Below are 20,325 nucleotides of genomic sequence, written 5' to 3'. Positions count from 1 at the left end.
GCTCTGCATATGATTTGAATGACATTAGAACTGATATTTGGTTAAATAGATTAATAAAATAAAATTGAAGGTTTTGTTTTGGTTATGATGGCTTCAATGACTCAGTTCTTTTATTATCTGCCCATTCTAGTCTACAAAATTTGCTAGCCTACATTTTCATATGCGGCTAGTTATTTAAAGTGACCCCATTTTTTGGTAGCCCAAACCTTACATGGGGCTGGATTTTCAAAAAGTACCAAGCAGCCAGTCTCTGAAAATCACACCATGTAGGGTCTCTCAAACTGGGCAAACAAAATTGCTAGTCATTTTTTAAAATTTAGGCCAATTTGTTTAAGTATCAGGCTTGAACACAGTGATGGCTTAAATGCATTTTGCTATAACATTATCTGGTTTGTCTGTGTGACGAAATTGTGCTATAGTAATACTAATGAACTGTGCCCTAATGCAGGGTTTGTATATAGGGTTTGTAGGTGCTATGGTAATACTAGCCATACTACATTAATTGCTCCTAAACTTGTTGTTAAACATGTACTGGGCTATAACTGGGCTTCTCTGTCTTACAAAACTAAATCCTAAGTCACTCTGTCCATTTCCATGAGGGAGACCAGGTCCTTGAAGTTGAGAGCAATAAAAGAAAGAAAGGACTAGTGAAAGACAAAGAATAAAGGGATGGTGAGAGAGTGAGAGCATGCATGTGTCCTGTCTATGCATGGCTCAGAACGATGCTACAACTGCATTCAAATGTGATGTGATCAAACAACTGCATTCAAATGTGATGTGATATGTGATCATCCACTAGTAGGAAATAGAGATTATATTGTTACCTGCCTTACTGTGCATATAGATCTCTCTTCTTTATCTATATGCACAAGGAGTGCATGCGTATTCAGGCGATTTAGTAACTGTGGTGGCTGTATGCTGACATAAGTTAGGTCAACATAATTTTTTAATGTAGACATAGCCTTAGAAGTCACCCGATCCCCTCACTCAGTTATTGTTGAAGTGCAAGGAGGGCCTAAATTTGCCCCATCCCTACTTTGTAATGCTGAAGCTCTCTGTGTAGGCTTCTAATTGGGATAAAGTTGTTACCCTTTTAACCAGAGATTGTGTTTGAGACACACCAGTCCTATCAGGTACTTAGAGGTTGACAAAGTATAGTTCTGGCAGAAATTGAACAGAAATTTTAATAAAACATCCACGCTGGTAGAAACTATTCCACAGGCTCTCCTCTTAGCAGAGTTTCTAAATGTATTTGTGTAATACATGAGTGGAACTGGAAAGAGAGGATCATGCTGCAGAAGGGACCTCTTTTGTGACACCAGGTGCTTAGGAGTGCAAGCTGGCCCAGGCTTCTACCAGACAACCACAGACCGCTGTGCCTGCTTAGCAAAGACCCCTTTCCAACTCTGCCTGCCTGCCCATAGCACTTATTGCTAATGAAGCAGTTAGTAACCATGTTGACTGTGGATGTAAGCCATCTTACAACTGCATTCAGCTATAACTGTGTTTGAAAACTGCTTCGAACATGGTCATGAGGCCTAGTGTGAATAGGATAAAAGGCAACGAGTGAGAAGAGAGTAACATATGGGACACTTGTGACCGCCTGCCTGACTTGGCCAAATTGTGTTCAAAAAATTTCCTCTGGCCTAGGCCTGTACTCGGTTAGAAGCTGTTTTGGTCCCAGTGAAATTTAAGCTGAGAGTCAGTATTGTTTTGCCAGTACAGACAAGGCGTTGGGCAGCAACAGCACACACTTTCAAAAGAGCTCAGTGTCATTGTCTCTGAGGCAACCGGAATCAATGTCTGCTTACTGGAAAAGGCAGCCTGAATCTCTAATTGTTTTTTATTTCCTTTGTGGTTGGAAATATTGATATCTGTTGTAAATATGCAATATATTGCATACCTTAAACAAATACAAGTCCATCTCTGAACTTATTTCCTTTGCCGCACATTTTGGAGGTCACCCTTTGAGTTTTTGGACGGTTGAGATAGGGATGAGTTCTCAAAGTTGTTGGGAATTCCCAATTCAAATTATGAATTGTCAACCTGAAAGAAAATGAATTGAATCAGTTTCTTGGGTTAATTATAATTTAAATACAGATGACCTAAATTGTAGGATTTAGGGCTTGTCTACACTGGCAATTTACAGCGCTGCAACTTTCTCGCTCGGGGGTGTGAAAAAACACCCCCCCAAGCGCAGCAAGTTTCAGCGCTGCAATGCGCCAGTGTAGACAGTGCCCCAGCGCTGGGAGCTACGCCCCTCATGGAGCTGGGTTTTTTAGAGCACTGGGAGAGCTCTCTCCCACCGCGACCACACGAGCCGCGGCAGCACTTTAAGATTGCCAGTGTAGACTAGGCCTCAGATCCAGCTTTGAAGATTCCCCCCCGCAAAGTTCTGAGGTGTGTGGGTCAAAGATTATGATTTGGCCCTGTTTTAGGGATAATGCCAGCTATGTATCTTACATCTGAATTCACGTTCAAATTTCAAACTGACTAAAAGTTCACAGATGTTCTGACTTGCAAACTTAATTCATGCCCATTTCTAAACTAATCAAAAAAGTGTGTTTTTAATGTTGTTGCAGCCATGTTGGCCCCAGGATATTAGAAACAAGGTGGGTGAAGTAATATCTGTTATTGGACCAACTTCTGTTGGTGAAAGCTTTCGAGCTACACAGAGCTCTTCTTCAGACAAGTATAAGAGAGATTAGAGTATTGTGCATGCTTTGCCTTTGTAATAAACAAACAGAACTACACTGCCATCTTGTGTCTGCCTGGAGTATAGCTACTTTACGGCAGTGTAATTTTGTAGGGATGAGCCAAATCTGAATTATAATTAAGACAAATGTCCGACTTCCCTATATTTGGGTCTGCTTAAGAGCTTAGAAACTTTCTGAATAGTAACAGGAGCAGGTCTTCACTCAGTAAGATCATGTGCTCTGAAAATGGGTCACGTGGGTTAGCAACAGGCATCAGCCAGTTAGAAGAGATGCTGTCAGAGGCTCACACAGAGCATGCTTGAGGACATTTTTCCTGAAGAGCTTTGGAGTGGAAACACCTCCGTGTAGGAGCTCTTAATAGAAGAGACTAAAGAAAAGCCAGAAAGTACTGCTGCTTTCTGTCAGGAACAGTTTAAAAGCAACTGGCCATCTGACAGAAGAAGCCACTGTGGGGAAAGAGACTTTTAAAATGGCAGAAACATGTTAATCAAGTTGGACTGAACATGAAGGCTTGAGTGGGAGGAATCACTGGGGAGGGAAAGAGAAGGTAGCTGGCTGTTAAAGCATATGTCTGAATTGCATATGTCCTCTGCCTAGGAGGAGAGTTAACCTGCACAAAATGTTTTGGCTTCTAGCCCATAGCAGCAGCATCATGCTGCTTCATCTTTTTTTGTGCCAGAGTCCTGAGATGAGGGGTGTCACTTTGGTGGAGAGGAAGAAAGGGAAAAATATATAATAATAATAATAATAATATAATTATTATTATTAATAATAATAAATAATAAAGTTGTTGTTGAGTCTAGATTGGCCAGTATTATTTTTCAGGAAAAAGTCATGGTGAAAGGATAATGACCCAGATGTGAGCTCCTTCAGAATAAATTGGCCCTTCTTGGAAAGCCTCAGAGAATAAAATCAACAGAGTTCTGTCTACATTACTTTTAAAACCTATAGAAATGAATAGATATTAGAATTTTTCTATGTTACTTGAAACATCCTATAGCATCTTTCAACAGAGATAGAATTCTCTATTAAAAAACCCCATAGAATGGTTATAAGTTGTTATACCTATAAGACTTGTCCATAAGGGTACTTAATGTAAAAAAAGGAAAAAACAAAGGGTTAGAGCAAGAGCTAACTCTTATCCCCAAATATGGGGTGGCATGAAGTGGCATGTCCCCAGCTGGAGTGCTGGGAAGGAATTGTCTAACAGAATTACAATTCTTTCCCTTTTTCCCTCCTGGCTCCAGGAGGTAGTTGTTTCCTGCACAGCTTTCCCCACTGCACAGCTCTGCAGGCCAGTGAATTGGAAGGGGTAGAATCAAGGCTGTGCCCACTCCTGACTTCTCCACCATTTGCTCCTGGAGATGGATAGCAGCTATGCAGAGCCCACTCTGACCCCTCATACTCAGGGCTGGTCTACACTAGAAAATGAGGTCAACCAAACTTATGTCACTCCAGGGCTGTGAAAAATCCACACCCCATAACAATGTAGTTAAACCAATCTAAGTGCCTGTGTAGACAGCACTAGATTGACAGAATAATTCTTCCACTGACCTACCTGCTGCCTCTTGGGAAGATAGATCACCCATGCCAATGGGAGAGCCCCTCCCATCAGTGTAGGTAGTGTCTGCCCTGAAGCACTACAGTGGTGCAGCTGCATTGGAATGGGTGATCTAGAGAGATGGTAGAATCTCCATCCTTAGAGGTTTTTAAGGCCTGGCTTGACAAAGCCCTGACTGGGATGATTTAGTTGGTGTTGGTCCTGCTTTGAGCAGGGGGTTGGACTAGATGCCCTCCTGAAGTCTCTTCCAACCCTGATATGATATGATTCTATGAAGTGTGGACAAAGCCTCAGACCCTCAGTCTAGCTAAGCCATGTGTGGCTGCAGAGGGAGGCTTGTCGCCCGCTTACTGCCGTGAGTGACTGCATAGGACCGTGTTACAGAGTAAAATAGCCCAAAGTAAATAAAGTTTAGTTTTTTCTCCTAAGGCTAGGCTGGAGAAATAGTCCTTCATTTCTACAAATGAAAAACTGACTTGCTTCAAAATGGATATGGCCTTGGCAAATCAAAAGCTTTTTTCATTGTATCCTACTGACATTGCTGTCAGTTGCCTTGAACACAGAGTCAGAGTATATTCTGCTTAATCAAACCCCTCTTCCTGAAAGGCCTCCTGCTTCCAGGATTCCAGAAGTCCTGCTGTCCTACAAGTCCCTTGCCTCTCTCCCTCATCCCCTACTAACATATGCCCCTTTATCTTATGATGCCTTTCGGAGAAGGCTTCCATTAGCCTTCGTCTTTGGGGCCAGAAGGCCATTTCCCCTTTTCTCCCAAACTCTTCTGGGAGATCCAGACACTCCCTCTCTCATCCTGAATTTGTATGAGGGGCCGGGCTGTGGGAGTTAGTGGTTCTGTGCCCACCCAGTCCAGAAAAAGCGTTTGGTAGTAGCAGTTTGCTGATATTTCCCAGGCTGTGCTACACCACACATCTCAAGCACCAGGCATCTTGAGTACCAGAGAGCTAGTTAGCCAGGTCAGTAGAGGGCAAGGATGTCCTGATTTTGCTGCTATTATTGGGGGGTAGGAACAGCTAACTGTTTTCTAAACCTATTGGCAGATGTGAGGGAGCTGGTATAAAATGCAGCTCCCTAACAAAGATTCATAATGGAAAGAGTAGAGGGTCCACTCGTGCCCCCCTGAAGACTATGGGAAAGGTAGGAGAGGGGGATGGGCACCCATCATTGTCATGGTTGTACCTGGTAGGTCATCAGCAGTATCAATAACATCAAGGATTCCAAAATCATGAGTCAGGTCTCCAGTCATGAGACTGGCAAGAAAATTATCAGTGTAGGGTTCTTGTTCTTTGCATTCAGTTTTCTGAGCCTTTAGAGTTCACACTTTCAAGTTTCTGTCCACAGCCACAAGGATTAGTCACTTAGTTTAAAAGAATAAATAAACAAACCAAAACAAAAGGGCTGAGATTTCACTTTCCAGGAGCTGGAACTCTCACAAGACTTACGATGAAATCATGAGGGCTGGCAACAGTGTCTCATTCCAGGAAAGGGGGTTGCTGGGGATTCAAAGGATGCGGCCTGGGAGTAATATTCATTTATCTTATTGATTTATTCAGATTTTTAACACAAAAAGAAAAGGCTCCATACAAAGCGCTACGTGATCTTAATGTCACTTTAAAAAACTACAATAGCATAAAGTCAGCAGTTTACCTGAAAACGATTAACCAGCCAGTACCCCAACATACCCCCGGGCAACCATATAGTAACCTGCCACAGAGCTTACTGCACTTTCCCAAAATGGGTTTTACCCTGAATTGTGGCCTATACATTTCAGACCAAAAGACCCCTTGTGAAAAACACCCTGCTGGAATTTCCCTGTCTTTGCAAGGGGGCCCTATTCATGCACCTCTGCTGTCCACAACAGGCTTGGAACAGCACAGGGAGAGTTTTATGGGGGTCAAAGGTCTTCCAGTTATTCCGAAATGTTGTTGTTCTATTCCAAATAGATATTTGGGATGCTAGATCACTTGTGTATTTATCTAAGGGCTCGTCTACACTTAAAACGCTACAGCAATGCATCTGCACTATGGCAAATGTGCCACTGTAGCACGTCAGTGTAGACACTACCTACGCTGAAGGGAGGGTTTCTCCTGTCGAGGTAGGTAATCCATCTCCCCAAGAGGCGGTAGGTGGGTCAACGGGAGAATTCTCCTGTCAACACAGCACTATCTGCACCACCGGGGGTTAGGTCAGTTTAACTGCGTTGTTCAAGGGGGTGGATTTTTCACACCCTGAGCAGCATAATTATATTGACTTAAATTCCTAGTGTGGACCAGGCCTAACACACATCCTTGGTCTTTCTGAGTGTCACACTACTGTACTTCAGGGAAGAGGAGGCAGAGAAACTGGTGGATGTGTCCCAAAACCTTAACCCATTTTTAGCTCTCTGACAGTAAATCCATTGCTGTTTCACTGAAAGCAGGCTAGTGGCATGCATAAAATTTGTTTTGTTGTTCAGTGCCACCATTGCGTTGGCGCTGTACAGCACACAAACTTAAAGGTGACCTGTAAAGGAAAAAACATTGATTTGTGCCTCTTTACCAAGTATAAAGAAGGCCTGTAAGGTTTTGGGGTTTGAGGTTGGTTTTTTTTTAAGGATTTTTTTTTCCTTGCTTGAACTCCTTGGAGGTCTCAGATGTGGGTTGTGAGCAAGCTCCACTCTTAACTGGGTATACTGGCTCTTTAACAAAGACCTCTTTTCTCCCAAGAGTTTCTCAGTTGTTTGTATTAAATGTATTAACAATATCCTACAAAACCCTAGAATTTTGAACTACTGTACAGGAGGCAGTCCAGTGGGGAGAGAAAATGAGTAACTCTCCCCCATCTTGAATCTGCCTGTGAGGGTAGGGTGTAGGCAGTCCACCTGCTAGCCCTCTGTCACTCAGTGGAGTGAAAGCTTTTGGCAATGAGCACAAGCTGAGGTTTCTCAAGCTATGTTACAAAAGGGTTCTTGGTTACTTAGGCACCAGAGAGTCACTTAGCCAGTGGCTATCTTGGAACCACTCCTTCTGAAGTGGGGAGACTCCAAGATAGAAACTGCAATTTCAGTAAAAGACTAGACAAAGCCATGCCAATCCTCAAACTGATAAAGTGACAGCTTTCTGGAATCAAAGTCATTTGTTACTTGGTTTCTGAACAGCCAAAGTGTGAATTAACAAGGTTGTGTTGCATTTGCTGTCTCAAATCATGCAGACATAATAGAGATTTCAAAAAGTGACAGAAAAACTTCAAGAGAAACTTTACTGAACCTGTAATTATAAACTTTTTGGTATTTCAACAAGGTACTATTTACAAAATTAGCCTGAGATACTCCATGTGTTAAATCTAAATAATAAGATTCAGTATTTATAATTAAATACTGTTTGGTATTGGGGCTATCCATGAATTGGACATTTCATACATTCATGATGGCATTAAAGTGAGCTTCCTATAATTAAGTATTCTTATAATGAAATATTTGCTCCCATGTAGTTAACATAACCGTCAAGAAATATATGAAACCAAGCGTAGAAAGCCCAATTTTCAAACTCTTATCTGTAGTGTAAGTGGGTATCGCTCAATGATATAATGAAATGGACCCCCTCCCCCCAGTCCCCATTCAGTTAGTTATACAAATTAAGAAAAAACAGCATCTGCTTACTTTCCTGTATATATTATACAGATTGCTGGAGACTGTAAGGAATTAATTAAGGGATCTGGAGCCTTTAGCCTTAGCTTTATTAATTCAAATCCAGACCAAGGGTGAAATCCTGGCCACGCTGAAGTTGATGGCAAATCTCCGATTGACTTCAGTGCGGCCAGGATTTCACCCTATTCTATAGTGACCAAAAATAGTTGGCAGTTTGATGGTGGTCAGTGTGAAATGAGTTGGTGCTCTAGGTCCATTTCCTGGAGTAGGTCAAAGGTGAACACAACACAATTTTTCCTCCCCACCCCCAATATTATAACTGATACCCTTGTTGACAGTATAACCAGGAAAGAATAAATAAGTCTGGGGACTGACCTACCTTCTCAAACTTAGAAGTGGCTCCTTCAGTATAGGGCTGAAACATACTTAGGGCAGCCTCTGGCTCATTTCTCAACAGGTATGGACAATATAACAACATCCTCTATGGCTGTCCCCTTACACTCCTGCTTGCAGAGCCATTAGTCCAAAACGATCCTTCAATAATATTTTCAAAATGGTCCTTTGTATTCCCCTTAACTCCCAATAAACAGCTGGCAATATATGTCAGGGCACGTCAGCAATACAAATGTTTGTAAGCCGTCTGCCCCAAAACCACCAGTAGAAGTTAGTTATGTGGAAATTACAAAAAGGTTCAGAAGTTTAAGATACAATTATAAATCAAGAGCTGTACTCTGACCTGCCTTCTGCTGGCAGAAGGTACATTGCACCGATAGCAGAAATTCTATTATGAGGGTGTTGCAGTTTTAACTATTCTGTGAGCTAGATATAAGGAGAATCACATATGCTATACAGTAGAACTTGGATGGACTTCTGGCATCACAGCACAAATCCCTATTGCCTGAGCTAAGGGTGAATCACCCTAACAATAACAGGGTTTATAGTTTCTGTAAGCTGCCACTACTAAAACGTGCAATGATCACACACATGCTAGCGTCTCTGGCGTGGTGGAGTCCTGTATGGGACAGTAGTGTCTGTTCACACTCTTAAAGCCAAATTATGGCTACTGTATTATACCTATGCGGCCGGGTCTGGAGAAGAATGCAGGTAGTCAGAGGTCTGTGCATCTCACCGTGGCCCCACATTCTCATGCACTGGCCAGGGACTCTTGGGTTGTATAACAGGGGACACCAGTGAGTGTGCTCCCCCACCTCTTCCCCAAAGGCATTGGGTGAAATTCTGCCCCTCTTGAATTCAATGGGAATGTTTTACCATTGACTTCAATGGGGCCTGAATTTCACCCATAATGCCTGCTTCTAGTGTCCTAGGAAGAAAGAAACTAGACAGTAATGTAATCTGTCTCTCTCTTGAAATATGGGGCAGATATTCACCAAAGGGCCACCGGGCAGACTCAACTCTTTTGTCAATGGAACACATTTATTTGGTCACTTTAAAATGCTGTCTTCTCCTCCGGAGAATAAGTTTCACTTTTTTAGCTTTTTCTAACAGGAAATCTTCCTAAAATCTGCAGTGATTCTGGCTGTCCTAGGTTACACCAACTCCAGGGCAATAATGCCCTTTTCATTTGAAAAGGTGACTGAACACAGTATTCCAAATGAAGAAGTGCAGTGCCTTGTGCAATAATATTATCACTTCTTTTGATTTATATTCTATTCCCTGATTCACCCCAGTATCCCATTTGCCTTTTGTGCTCAAGCCATTCACTGTCCTAATGACTTGAAGGGTTTTTACTAAAATAACCCCCAGAGTAAATTCCTTTTCTGGTCAGTTCACTCTGAATTACTGTTTCACTTAAAATGTACTCTGTCTGTCTTGGTTCATTGCCTCTAGATTTATTATGTAACATTTGCCTTATTTAAACTACATTTTCTATTTATTGGCCCAGTTGCTTGAAAGATCCAAATCACTCTAAATCTAGTTACATTGTTGCTCATTATGCTGTCTCTCTCCAGTTCTGGTACCATCAACTAATATTGATATCTTACATCTGATATTCTCATCAAAATACGTTAATAACAATTCTGTGCATTTAAAAGATAAAGGTCAACTTTTAGAAATCTCCCATGGTCACCAGAAATAAGGCCAAGATGTCATTATTTTTTGCCTCTTTATATGGAAAATAGTCATTTGATATTCATATGGAGACTTTTATTAGCAAATGTAAAAAGTGCTTTGAAAAAGATATTTTAATCAGGCATGTAATTTTTTTTATGATTGTGTCTGTTTGTATTTAATGTGCTTGTTATCTTTGATCCTTTTTGCCTAGAGGGTATCCAAATGAACAGCATGGCATTAGTGGATTATCTTTTGTGCATCTGTAAGTTATCTGCCCTTTTAAAATTTTCACCAAAAAAAGTGTTGTTTTTAATGTGAACAGACAACAAAATGTTTTCCAATCCAAATGACTCTTTCTAACTGTCTCTCTCCTACCCTGTCTTTGGTGGCCTGGGGCAAAATCTGAAACTGAGCCCACCCTTTCTAACAAAAATTGAAGACAAAAAGAATACCCACAGAAATCATGAAACTAGGGGTACAGAAACACTGAGGGGAGGCCGGGTTGCAATGCCATTAGGTTTGGGGGTCCCCTCAAACAGCGTGCTGGGGCAAACAGCCCCCAGGTGGCCCTGCAACTCAATGTCAGACCTGCATAAGTTCTAATGAACTCCGAGCTTATAACAGACAGCTAGTACTCCTTAGAAGTGACACTTTAAGTACTTCAATTATGGCGAGCATGAAACTTTTAAGTGTTTCATTATATGTTTAGGAAGACTAAAGTTCAGCCTCAGAGAAGGGCACATTGGGCCACCCCTTCAGGTGTGTCTGAGCACCAATCACTGCACTTGAAGTGAGGGCATAGGTAAGTTTCCGTCCTTCACTCCCACTCTGCCTGGAGGTGGCTCAAGGCAGGTTTGGCTCCCAGCAGTACTTAGAGCAGCTTCAGCGTTGCTCTAGCTTGCAGTGTGTGGAACTGTCCCCATGGGAACATTCCACCAGCCCAGGATCATCAGTCTGCAGTGTTCTTTTGCCACCCTATTACACCCACTTCACCCCCCCGTAACACCCGCTTTGCCACAGAGCAGGGGGGAGAAGCAGATGAGGTAGAATGTTTAACCCAGTAATCCCTAGCTGCTATAATGGCCCCTTGGGGCATTGGCAGCTGGCCGTAAATTAGAGTAGTCCTTAAACCGGAGGTCCCCAAACTGTGCGGCATTCCCCCGCTATGGGGGCATGGAGGAATGTCAGGGGGGGCGCATTGGGGCCCTGGCCAGCCCCCACAGGAGGCGGGGAGGGAGCACCATCCAGCCCATCCCTGCCCCCAGCTCTGATCCGGTCCTGCCCCCAGCCACGCCCCTGGCTCCCTGCCCTGTGGCCGGCCCTGTCCCCAGCCTTGGTGTGACTCTGCTGCCGGCCCTGCCTCTGTCCCCAACCTCAGCTGCTGGCCACGGCTCGGTTCCTGGCCCAGGGCCGAGGCTGGGAGGAGGGCTAGGAATGGAGCCACTCCACTGCAGCTCCACTCCTGCCCCCACCCCCAGTCTCAGCGCATGACAGTGGTCCTGCTTCTGGCCCCAGACCCACCCCCAGCTGTGGCCCCAACCTCGGCCCCCTTACCCCATCCGTGTTCACCTCACCCCACAAGCCTTGGCCCCGCTCCTAGGCCCAGCTCCAGGGGGAGCAGGTTGTGTGGAAAGGGGTTTGGGGGATATGACCCTCAAAAGTTTGAGGACTGCTGCCTTAAACTGTGTGTATAGCTGGCTCTTCTGATACACACTGTGTGCTCCTCAATCACAGCCCATGTGTTTAAATAGCAGGAAGGATATGGGTCACAAACGCAATCTAGTTTTGTAAACCCTAAAATTCCCTAAAGGCAGTTTGTAAGAATCATAAAACATTGTATTCCATGAGGTTCACTCTTCCCTGTTATGCATGAACTTGCCTTGGATGCTGAGTTTCAGTCAAGGTACTCCCTTGTTATTGCATTATGCACAAAGAGAGTGGAAATACTTTAGTAATAGTTATAAATCTATTTAAATAGTTATAAATCTACATCTGAGTGAGTAGACTCCATATTCAATAAACAAATAATGAGGAATTTGTGATAAGGAGAATGCCAAAGAAAACATATACCACACAGCAGTCAAGTTCAAAAAATTCTTTCTCTACAGTAGGTAGGTACTTATACAGTGCACATCACCTTCACATCTGAATGCCTCACAAATATTAATGTATTTATTGTTACAACACACCTATGAAGTAAGGAAGCACCATCTTTCTCATTTTACACGTAGGGAACTAGGCCCATATTAAGAGTCAGGAGAATAAAGTGTGAATTAACAAGGTTATGGTACATGTATCCTTTCTCAACTCATGCAGGCATAATAGAGATTCCAGCAAATGACAGAAAAATTTAACTGCAATGATTAACTGTATGGCTTCTCACATATGTACTTGTTACAAAATAAGCCTGAGATAATCCAGGTATTAAATCTAAATAATAAGATCCTGTATTTATTATTCAGTACAGTTTAATATTGGAGCTAGCCATGAATTGGGCAATTCATACTTTAGTGATGGCATGAAAGTGAACTTCTTTTAATTATGTTTATTTCCATATATCTAAGACAGTTGTTACTCAGAAATATCTTACCATACTTTGTAATCCACATTTGTTGAGTTTTATTCCTGGTAAAGCTGCTCAGAGAAAAAATTTTGGTGAACCATATTCCATTGGAATATATGGTTTCATGAAAATAAAAAATGCTTCGTGAAATCAAGTCGACTTTACTGGAACTTCATTTTGGAAGAAAAGAAGGGAGAAAAGTTCTGACAATGTTGAAAAGTACTATTTTGATTTTTTGTTTTGTTTTGAAACAACTTTTTGTTTCTAATTTTTTTTATTTCATGTTATATATGAATTTTAATACACATTTAAAAAAAGTCAGAATTAAATAAAACATTTTGAATATATCAAAACAATGTTTCAGTCAACCTGAAGCTACATCTTTTCAGAAGTATCCTTTCTGAAGAATTTCTACATTTTCAGTTTTCATTCTGGTTCAGAATGAATCCAAATGTCAAAAATCCTTTGCAAAACAGAATTTCCAACCCCCAAACACCTCTCATTCCTGGCTTTATCTCTAAACTGTTCTGTGACTTTGGGCTAATCTCTCTACCACTCTGTGCCTGAGTCTCCCTATCTATAACATGAGGATTATAATATTGACTCACCTTTGTAAAGAACTGGGAGATCTATCTACAAAAAGCACTAATTATTACTGTACATTTATTCTAACATTACAGTCATCATGTGTGGTGGATATTGTAGGCCAGGGGAGGCTAAGCCCCCCCAAAAAGCCAGGTGTGGTCCCAAGGCCCCCTCCTGCTCTTCACCTGTGGCTCCAGCCCAGGCTGCACCTCTTCCATGAAGCATGCGGGGACTGGGGCTAGGGCAGGCCAGCCGGGAGCCCAGGCCTCGGAGCAGCTGGGGCTGCACAGTGCTCCGGGGCTGGGGGTGCTGGATATGCCAAGGACTGGGGGGCACTCTGGCTGGCCAGCCTGGGACTGTGGGATATTCCTGCTAGCTAGTTCAGGGCTGGGTGTGGCTGGGGTAGGGCTCCTTCGGATGCACTGTGGGGCTCGGTGCTCTGGCAGGGAAGTGGGGGCGGAAGGGGTGAGGGAGGGGAGGGGCGGGACCTCAGGCAGAAGGGGCGGGGCCAGGAGCCTCCCTGAACGGGCGGGTTCACACGCCGCCCATGATTACAGTATCTCAGTCCCTTGACCTAGCCCAACAGCCTTTGATACCATATCTCTTTCCCAGAGAAGTTCCACGCTTTTAAGGCATGACTGGAGGCCTTTTTATTTCGATAGATTTATCTTTGACATGTTTTGTCCCCTCCTGTTTATATTTGTCCACCTTCTGTTTGTTTTGGATTCATGCAAATTGGGATGAAGTTGCTCTGAGGGCAAATTTTCCTTGTGCCAAATCCTTGTATAATGGTTGGCAGTCTATTGAATGATGCATGGAGACTCCTCTCTGGTCTAACAGGGTTGAAGTACATTGGCAAGGCAGTGTGGGGAAGCTTGTGGTGCTGTTGCCTGTGCTGAGTCTCTTATTGCTTGTAAATAGAAGGAAGACCTAATTCACTGAGCTATGTAACATTTAAGCCTCAACATGAGGCTTAAGGGTGTCTTGTGTTATGTATAATCCTATACAGGAGTGAATTTCTTTCTTAGCTTGTTCCTTGGCATCAGGACTGCTATGAAATAGCACGAGCTATTGATATGCCAATAACCACCCCAAACGCACCAAGAAATCTGTTATCTACAGCCACTATTGGCACGCCAATACACAGAATGTGTTCTGAGGAGAAAGTCTGGGATATACACCTTGACACACTCAAAACCACCTTCACCAAACAAGGACACTCCACCAGAGAAGTAGATCACATCGTGGAATGGACCACCCAAATACCCACAGAGATTCTGCTTCAATACAAAGATAAAATCCCCTCCAACTATACACCCCTAGTCATCACCTACCACCCTACACTGGAGCCTATATGGGGTATCTTCAAACAACTACAACCTATACTCAGTGGGGGCCACATCCTGAAAGAAATATTTCCTGAACCCCCTTTTCTGGCCTTCAAACACCCCCCTCCAACCTCTCCAAGCTCATCATCAGATGTGAGCTCCCCACAGACCATGACACACCAACTCAAAGCAGCCCCAGACCCTGCTAGAACAGCTGAAGAGCTGCAAAACCTGCTGCCATATCTCCACTGCTACAATGATCAACACTCCCCACAACACACCTTTCAAAATCCATGGGTCCTACAGATGTCTATCACAACATGTGGTGTACCTCGTCCAGTGCACTAAATGCCCCAGTAACAACTATGTGGGTGAAACCAAACAATCACTGCGCTCTCAAATGAACTAACACTGGAAAATGATAAAAGCCAAAAATACCATATCACCTGTGAGTGAACACTTTTCACAAAGCAATTACTCTATATCTGATCTCTCAGTCTTCATCTTCAAAGGAAACCTGCACAACACTTTCAAAAGACAAGCCTGGGAGCTTGAATTTATAACTTTACTAGACACTAAAAATCATGGACAGATTAGAGACACTGGATTTATGATTTATTACAACAATCAGTAGCCCACTAACAACTCCCCCCTACCCAGCTGCCTTTCCTGCCCCCTCCCATCCTTTCCTCCCTATGACTTCCCCTTGAATGGTCCGTTGAACTATATGATAACTACTTATGCTAAACAGTCTGTTGCGATTTACATTTAGCTGGGACACTCTGGGTGTGGGCTTGTCTACATCTACAGAGCTACAGTGGCATGGCTACACAGATGCAGGTGCGCCACTGTAGCACTTTAGTGAAGATGCTACTACACCGACAGGAGAGCTTCTCCCGCTGGCATAGTTAATCCACCTCCCCGAGAGATGGTAGCTATGTCAAAGGGAGAAGCTCTCCCGCCAACGTAGCGCTGTCGATACGGAGGTGAGGTCAGTATAACTATGTCATTCAGGGCGTGTGGATTTTTCATACCCCTGAGCAATGTAGTTATACCGACATCGACATGGTTATACTGACATAGCTATAGACCTGGCCTGTGTCTATGCTGCAGTTAGAAATCCGTGGCTGGCCTGTGCCAGCTGACTTGGGCTAAGGGGCTGTTTAATGCAGTGTAGACATTTAGGCTCAGGCTCTAGCCAGGCTGCAGGATCCTGCAAGGTGGGAGGGTCCCAGAGCTCGGGATACAGCCCAAGCCCAAATGTCTATACTTCAATTAAACAGCACCACAGCCTGAGTCAGTTGGAACAGGCCAGCTGTGAGTGTCTAACTGCAACATAGACATACTCTCAGAGTACATTTCCCAGCCCTGAAGAAGAGCTCTGTGTAAGCTCAAAAGCTTGTCTCTCTCACCAGCAGAAGTTGGTCCAATAAAAGATATTACCTCACCCACGTTGTCTCTCTAATAAGCACTTAGACATTCTGCTTGGCCTCTGGATGCCTGTATCCAGCACCCTAGAGTGATATTTTTTTAAAAAATACAAACAAATTCTTTGCTATTTTTTGTACAAATCACATGCTATTATAAATGGCTTAAAAATTTCACAGACTCAAAATGCCAAAAACCAGCTGTATGCTGATGTGAGCAGCATGTGTAAAAATGACTTGAATCTAGTTCTTATCCGAAGTAATTCCCAGTGGCTTTTATGTTTTCCATAAATGGTTAAGAAAAGTTCTTGGCTGGAAACAGTAATACCATTTTTAAATAAATGCGTTATAGTCACAACTTGAGCAATCTTATTGCATTTTTCATTGTAATTAACACTGACATTTTTCTAATCTGTAAGGAATCTATAGTTCCTCAGTAAACTGATCCATATAGATAAATTGTCTTTACACTTCAGTTTCTTGGGATAGGCTAGATCCTGTTCCCATTAAAATCAACAGCAAGATTCCATCAACTTGGAGTGGAACAGGACTGGGTCCTCTATGGTTTACTCAAATGTGAACTTCCTGTAGAAGTATTATTCCCAAGGATCCAACCTCCATAAAAGAGAGCAAGGATAATTTAAAAGAGTTTGGCAAAATACAATGAAAAGTTAGATTTTTTTTTTTAACCATATCCAGGCTGTCACTCAGAAAAATGTTCTTTGACACCTTTCCTATTTCAGTAAAAACACCTGAGGGAGGTTTTCACATCCCTCTGAACAGATTCTAATGCATAAATTCACATCACATCTCCAGGGCCAGATTTAGTGATAATTTGACTCAAACTAATATGTACGTAAAGGGATTTTGCAAATTTATAATTTCCAAGGGGCACATCTGTTAATATTCTATTATAATTTCTTAACTCCATTTCTTTCATTAAGGAGCTAATTTTGTTCCCAAGTGGATCATTAGCTTTTACCCATTTTGATTAATTTAATTCATATTACCAATAGCTACCTAAGGCTTTATGAACTGGATGGGAACTTTTAGCTCTTGTTTTAACCCAGTCTCTCACCATGAGAAATCTTGTCAACTCTAATTGCATTTAGAGGAATTTAAATTCACTTCTTCTGACATTATTTCTGAAGCTATAGTAAGTGAAGTGTGTATTGCAGTCCTCACAATGAGCTTTTTACATCTTCACAGGATCTCTGCAGGAGTTTCATCCAGTTTATCTGTCGCTCACAAAGCGCCTGATCCCAAGAGACACTGAGCACCCTCAACTCCCACTGAGACCAAAATGGGCATCTCTTAGGTCAGGTCTACCCTACAGAGCAATATCGGTATTGAAAAATACACACCCTTGAGCGACACAGTTATACCGACCTAGCCCCCGGTGTAGACAGCACTATGTTGACCGGAGGCTTTGTTCCACTCCATCCTGTGGAGGTGGATTAATTATGCTGATGAGATAAGCTCTCCCATTGGTGTAGTAGCAGTTTATGCTATTTAGCCTCATCATCTCATTCACAACAAATCAGACTAGATTCCCTTATATCCTAGTACCAAATTATGTCTGCTTCAGCACAGATGTGCAAGGGAGGAAGAAGATGCAGGAGGTCCCCTTTTTTTCCATTGAAGCTTCCATTATTTGGCTGTCTATAAGCCACTGAATGCAAGGGGTTGAAGGACTCTAGTTCTGCTGGCAGCATTGGAGAGACCAGAAGGAGCATGTCTGGGCAAGGTGGAGGTTTGGCCTTGGCACACTGGACGGTGCTGGGAGGCCACCACTTGGGGAGAGGAGAGAAGAAGGGGGAAACACATCCTGCACCTTTACCAAAGGAGGAGCAGCACAAGCGAACGAGTCAGCACAGAGTGCCTGGATGGCTTTTTGCCTATTCCTAACTTCTGCAGCCACAACCAGGCAAGCAAAGGAGCTCTCCCACCCCCTACAGGGTAGCTTAAACACTAGGACCCTTAATATGACCCTAAATATTTTTTCTTTGTCCTGCCATCTTCTGCCAATAAGTTTTCTTTAAATCCTGAGAAGAGACGTCCCACCTTGCTTGCTATGTGCAAAACTAGAGTCTCTCCAAGGTCTCAAGGTTACATTGTGATTTGCATTTCGTTACCCTGATTTGCAGACAGCGCTGAGCAGCAGGACATGTAGCCGTGCATTGCAGCTGGGAACGTGCCTCCCAGCCCAGGTAGACAGTTGTGCGCTACCTTCACTCGAACGAACGGGCTAAAAGTAGCTGTGTGGACATAGTGGCTGCAGCAGGGATTCGGGCTAGCCACCTGAGCTCAAAAGTAGTGGGGCAGGTGGCTTGAGAACCTGAGCTGCTGCCCATTTTGCAATGTCCACACTGCTATTTTTAGCTCAGCTTGAGCTAGTGCGAGTCTGTCTACCTGGGCAGGTAGGCTCACTCCCAGCTGCAGTGTAGCAATACCCAGAAGCCCTGATTCTGAGCTTATTGGAAGCCCTGTGTCTACAGGGCAATAGCAATTTTCATATTAAACAATTTAACCTCCCTAGCCTATAAATCTTTGCTGACCATCTCAGTACATGGCTCCATTCAAACATTTTATCTAATGTTCTGTCTAAAATCTTCCCTTCATTTTCCAGCATAAGCCCCCAGTGAATCATTAATTTAACGAGATAAAAATCTCTAGCTAAACAATTATTCTTATAATAAAGTTCCCATGTTCCACTAGGGTACCTCTCCAGGGTATCTATTAAACCAAAATGGTCCCACACAATCATTTACATCTAAAGAATTCAATTCATTTCTGACTCCCTCCAGGCACTTGTCTTATAGTGATCTAATAAGGAGCAGTTTTGGCTGTTGAACAATAGTCTACAAAGGGTCCATGGGAACTTTGAACACCAACCCCCAACATTTCCTGGGAAGCTGTATTGCAGCATCTCTCACGCATCCCTTTTGAAAATGAAACCTTTCAAAGCATTTGGCAATGAATGCGTTATTCTCTAAGAAAAGTCTATATACATTTTCTAAATAAATGGCCTGCTCTAGGTTACAAAAATATTACATAGCTTAGAAAAACATTAACCGTCTTAATTATTCCTAATAATATCTATAACCTCAGTAATATTCACAGAACCACTGAAACTGAAGCTGGAAAAGACCTATAAAATCATCTACTCTGCATAATGCTAGTGCAGGAGTGTAGATTGCTTTTTCTAGTGCTCTGTCTTATCCAGATTTAAATTACCTGTGAAATTCCCATTGACGCAAAACTCTCTTGCTATAATGTATTTAGATTCCCTAGCAGATACTGTCTGTTGGTTTTTTTCATAGACTTAAAACTAGAGAAGTAGGGATAATAAAATACTAGCTTCCTAGGTTGTATCAATTCCATAACTGCATTTATACAGATATCATCCACTTAACTGCACTCATGAGACATCAGAGGCCTTTTGTATAATGGGAAAATAAATTTAACATGATACATCATGTTAGAAAAGTCTTACCTACTGTGATGGAATGCACCCCTGTATTCACCCCCTACACACTATTGTAATAATCTCTGTACAAGATATGACATAATTTGCTGATCAGTAATATCATGATAAAATGTGTGTAGCAGAATTATTTATTAAATTTCTCCCTTATGGTGTTAAAAATGCATGTTCAGACTCGCATAGCACCAAATTGGTCAAACAGACCTGTCTTGAACAAAGGAGTGTGTGTTTGCCTTAATTTGCATTTAATCGGTAAACAGAGTCATCAAGCAGGAAGGGGGAAGAGAGGAAACAAAAGAAAACCTGCATGTGAGCATACACAGATGAAAAAACTCAGAAGGGAACATTCTTTCACACAGACCCTTTGTCTCCTGGTTCTCTGCTGGAAAGGTTTAGTTAAGAGGGGGACTGAAGCTATAAACAGAGGAGGGGCAAACACCCCAAGACACGCCTCCTCTCTCTCTCCCTGTCCTTCTGACTCGTTGACCTGAGAAGACAAAAGAAGCAGCTGTTGGACTCTGGAGGAGGGGTCTTGACCTAGAGGTTTGTCAGTAATGCTGTTGAAAGCATGGGGTGAGAAACTTTGCTTCAAATCTAATATTGTTTGTTAAGTTAGACCAGCGGTGGGCAACCTGTGGCCTACAGGCGCATGCGGCCCATCAGGGTAATCTGATTGTGGGCCATGAGACATTTTGCTGACATTGACCCCCGCAGTTCACTGTGGCCGCGATTCTCTGTTTATGGCCAATGGAAGCTGCGGGAAGCGGTGTGCCGCAGAGACATGCTGGCTGCCGCTTCCCACAGCTCCCATTGGCCAGGAACAGCGAACCGCGACCACTGGGAGCTGCGGGGGGCCGTGCCTTCAGACGATCAAAGTCAGCAAAATGTCTTCCGGACCGCAATCAGATTACCTGATGGGCTGCATGTGGCCCGCGGGCCGCAGG

At 43.0% G+C, this 20,325-nt stretch overlaps 1 long non-coding RNA gene across 1 annotated transcript in view; it reads left to right on the top strand.

Moving 5' to 3' along the window:
• Positions 1-20,082, top strand: part of LOC311516825 — a 141,008-nt gene extending 120,926 nt beyond the window's left edge. Inside the window, exon 9 of the long non-coding RNA XR_014710504.1 lies at positions 19,642-20,082. This is a non-coding gene — a long non-coding RNA (uncharacterized lncRNA). The remainder of the gene's footprint in view (positions 1-19,641) is intronic.
• Positions 20,083-20,325: the final 243 nt, after the last annotated feature.

This window comes from Lepidochelys olivacea (assembly GCF_965140295.1).
Source record: "Lepidochelys olivacea isolate rLepOli2 genome assembly, chromosome: 2".
Lineage (NCBI taxonomy): Eukaryota > Metazoa > Chordata > Testudines > Cheloniidae > Lepidochelys > Lepidochelys olivacea.
The sequence above is the reverse complement of the archived record's forward strand: the minus strand, read 5'-3'. Positions and strand labels throughout refer to the sequence as shown.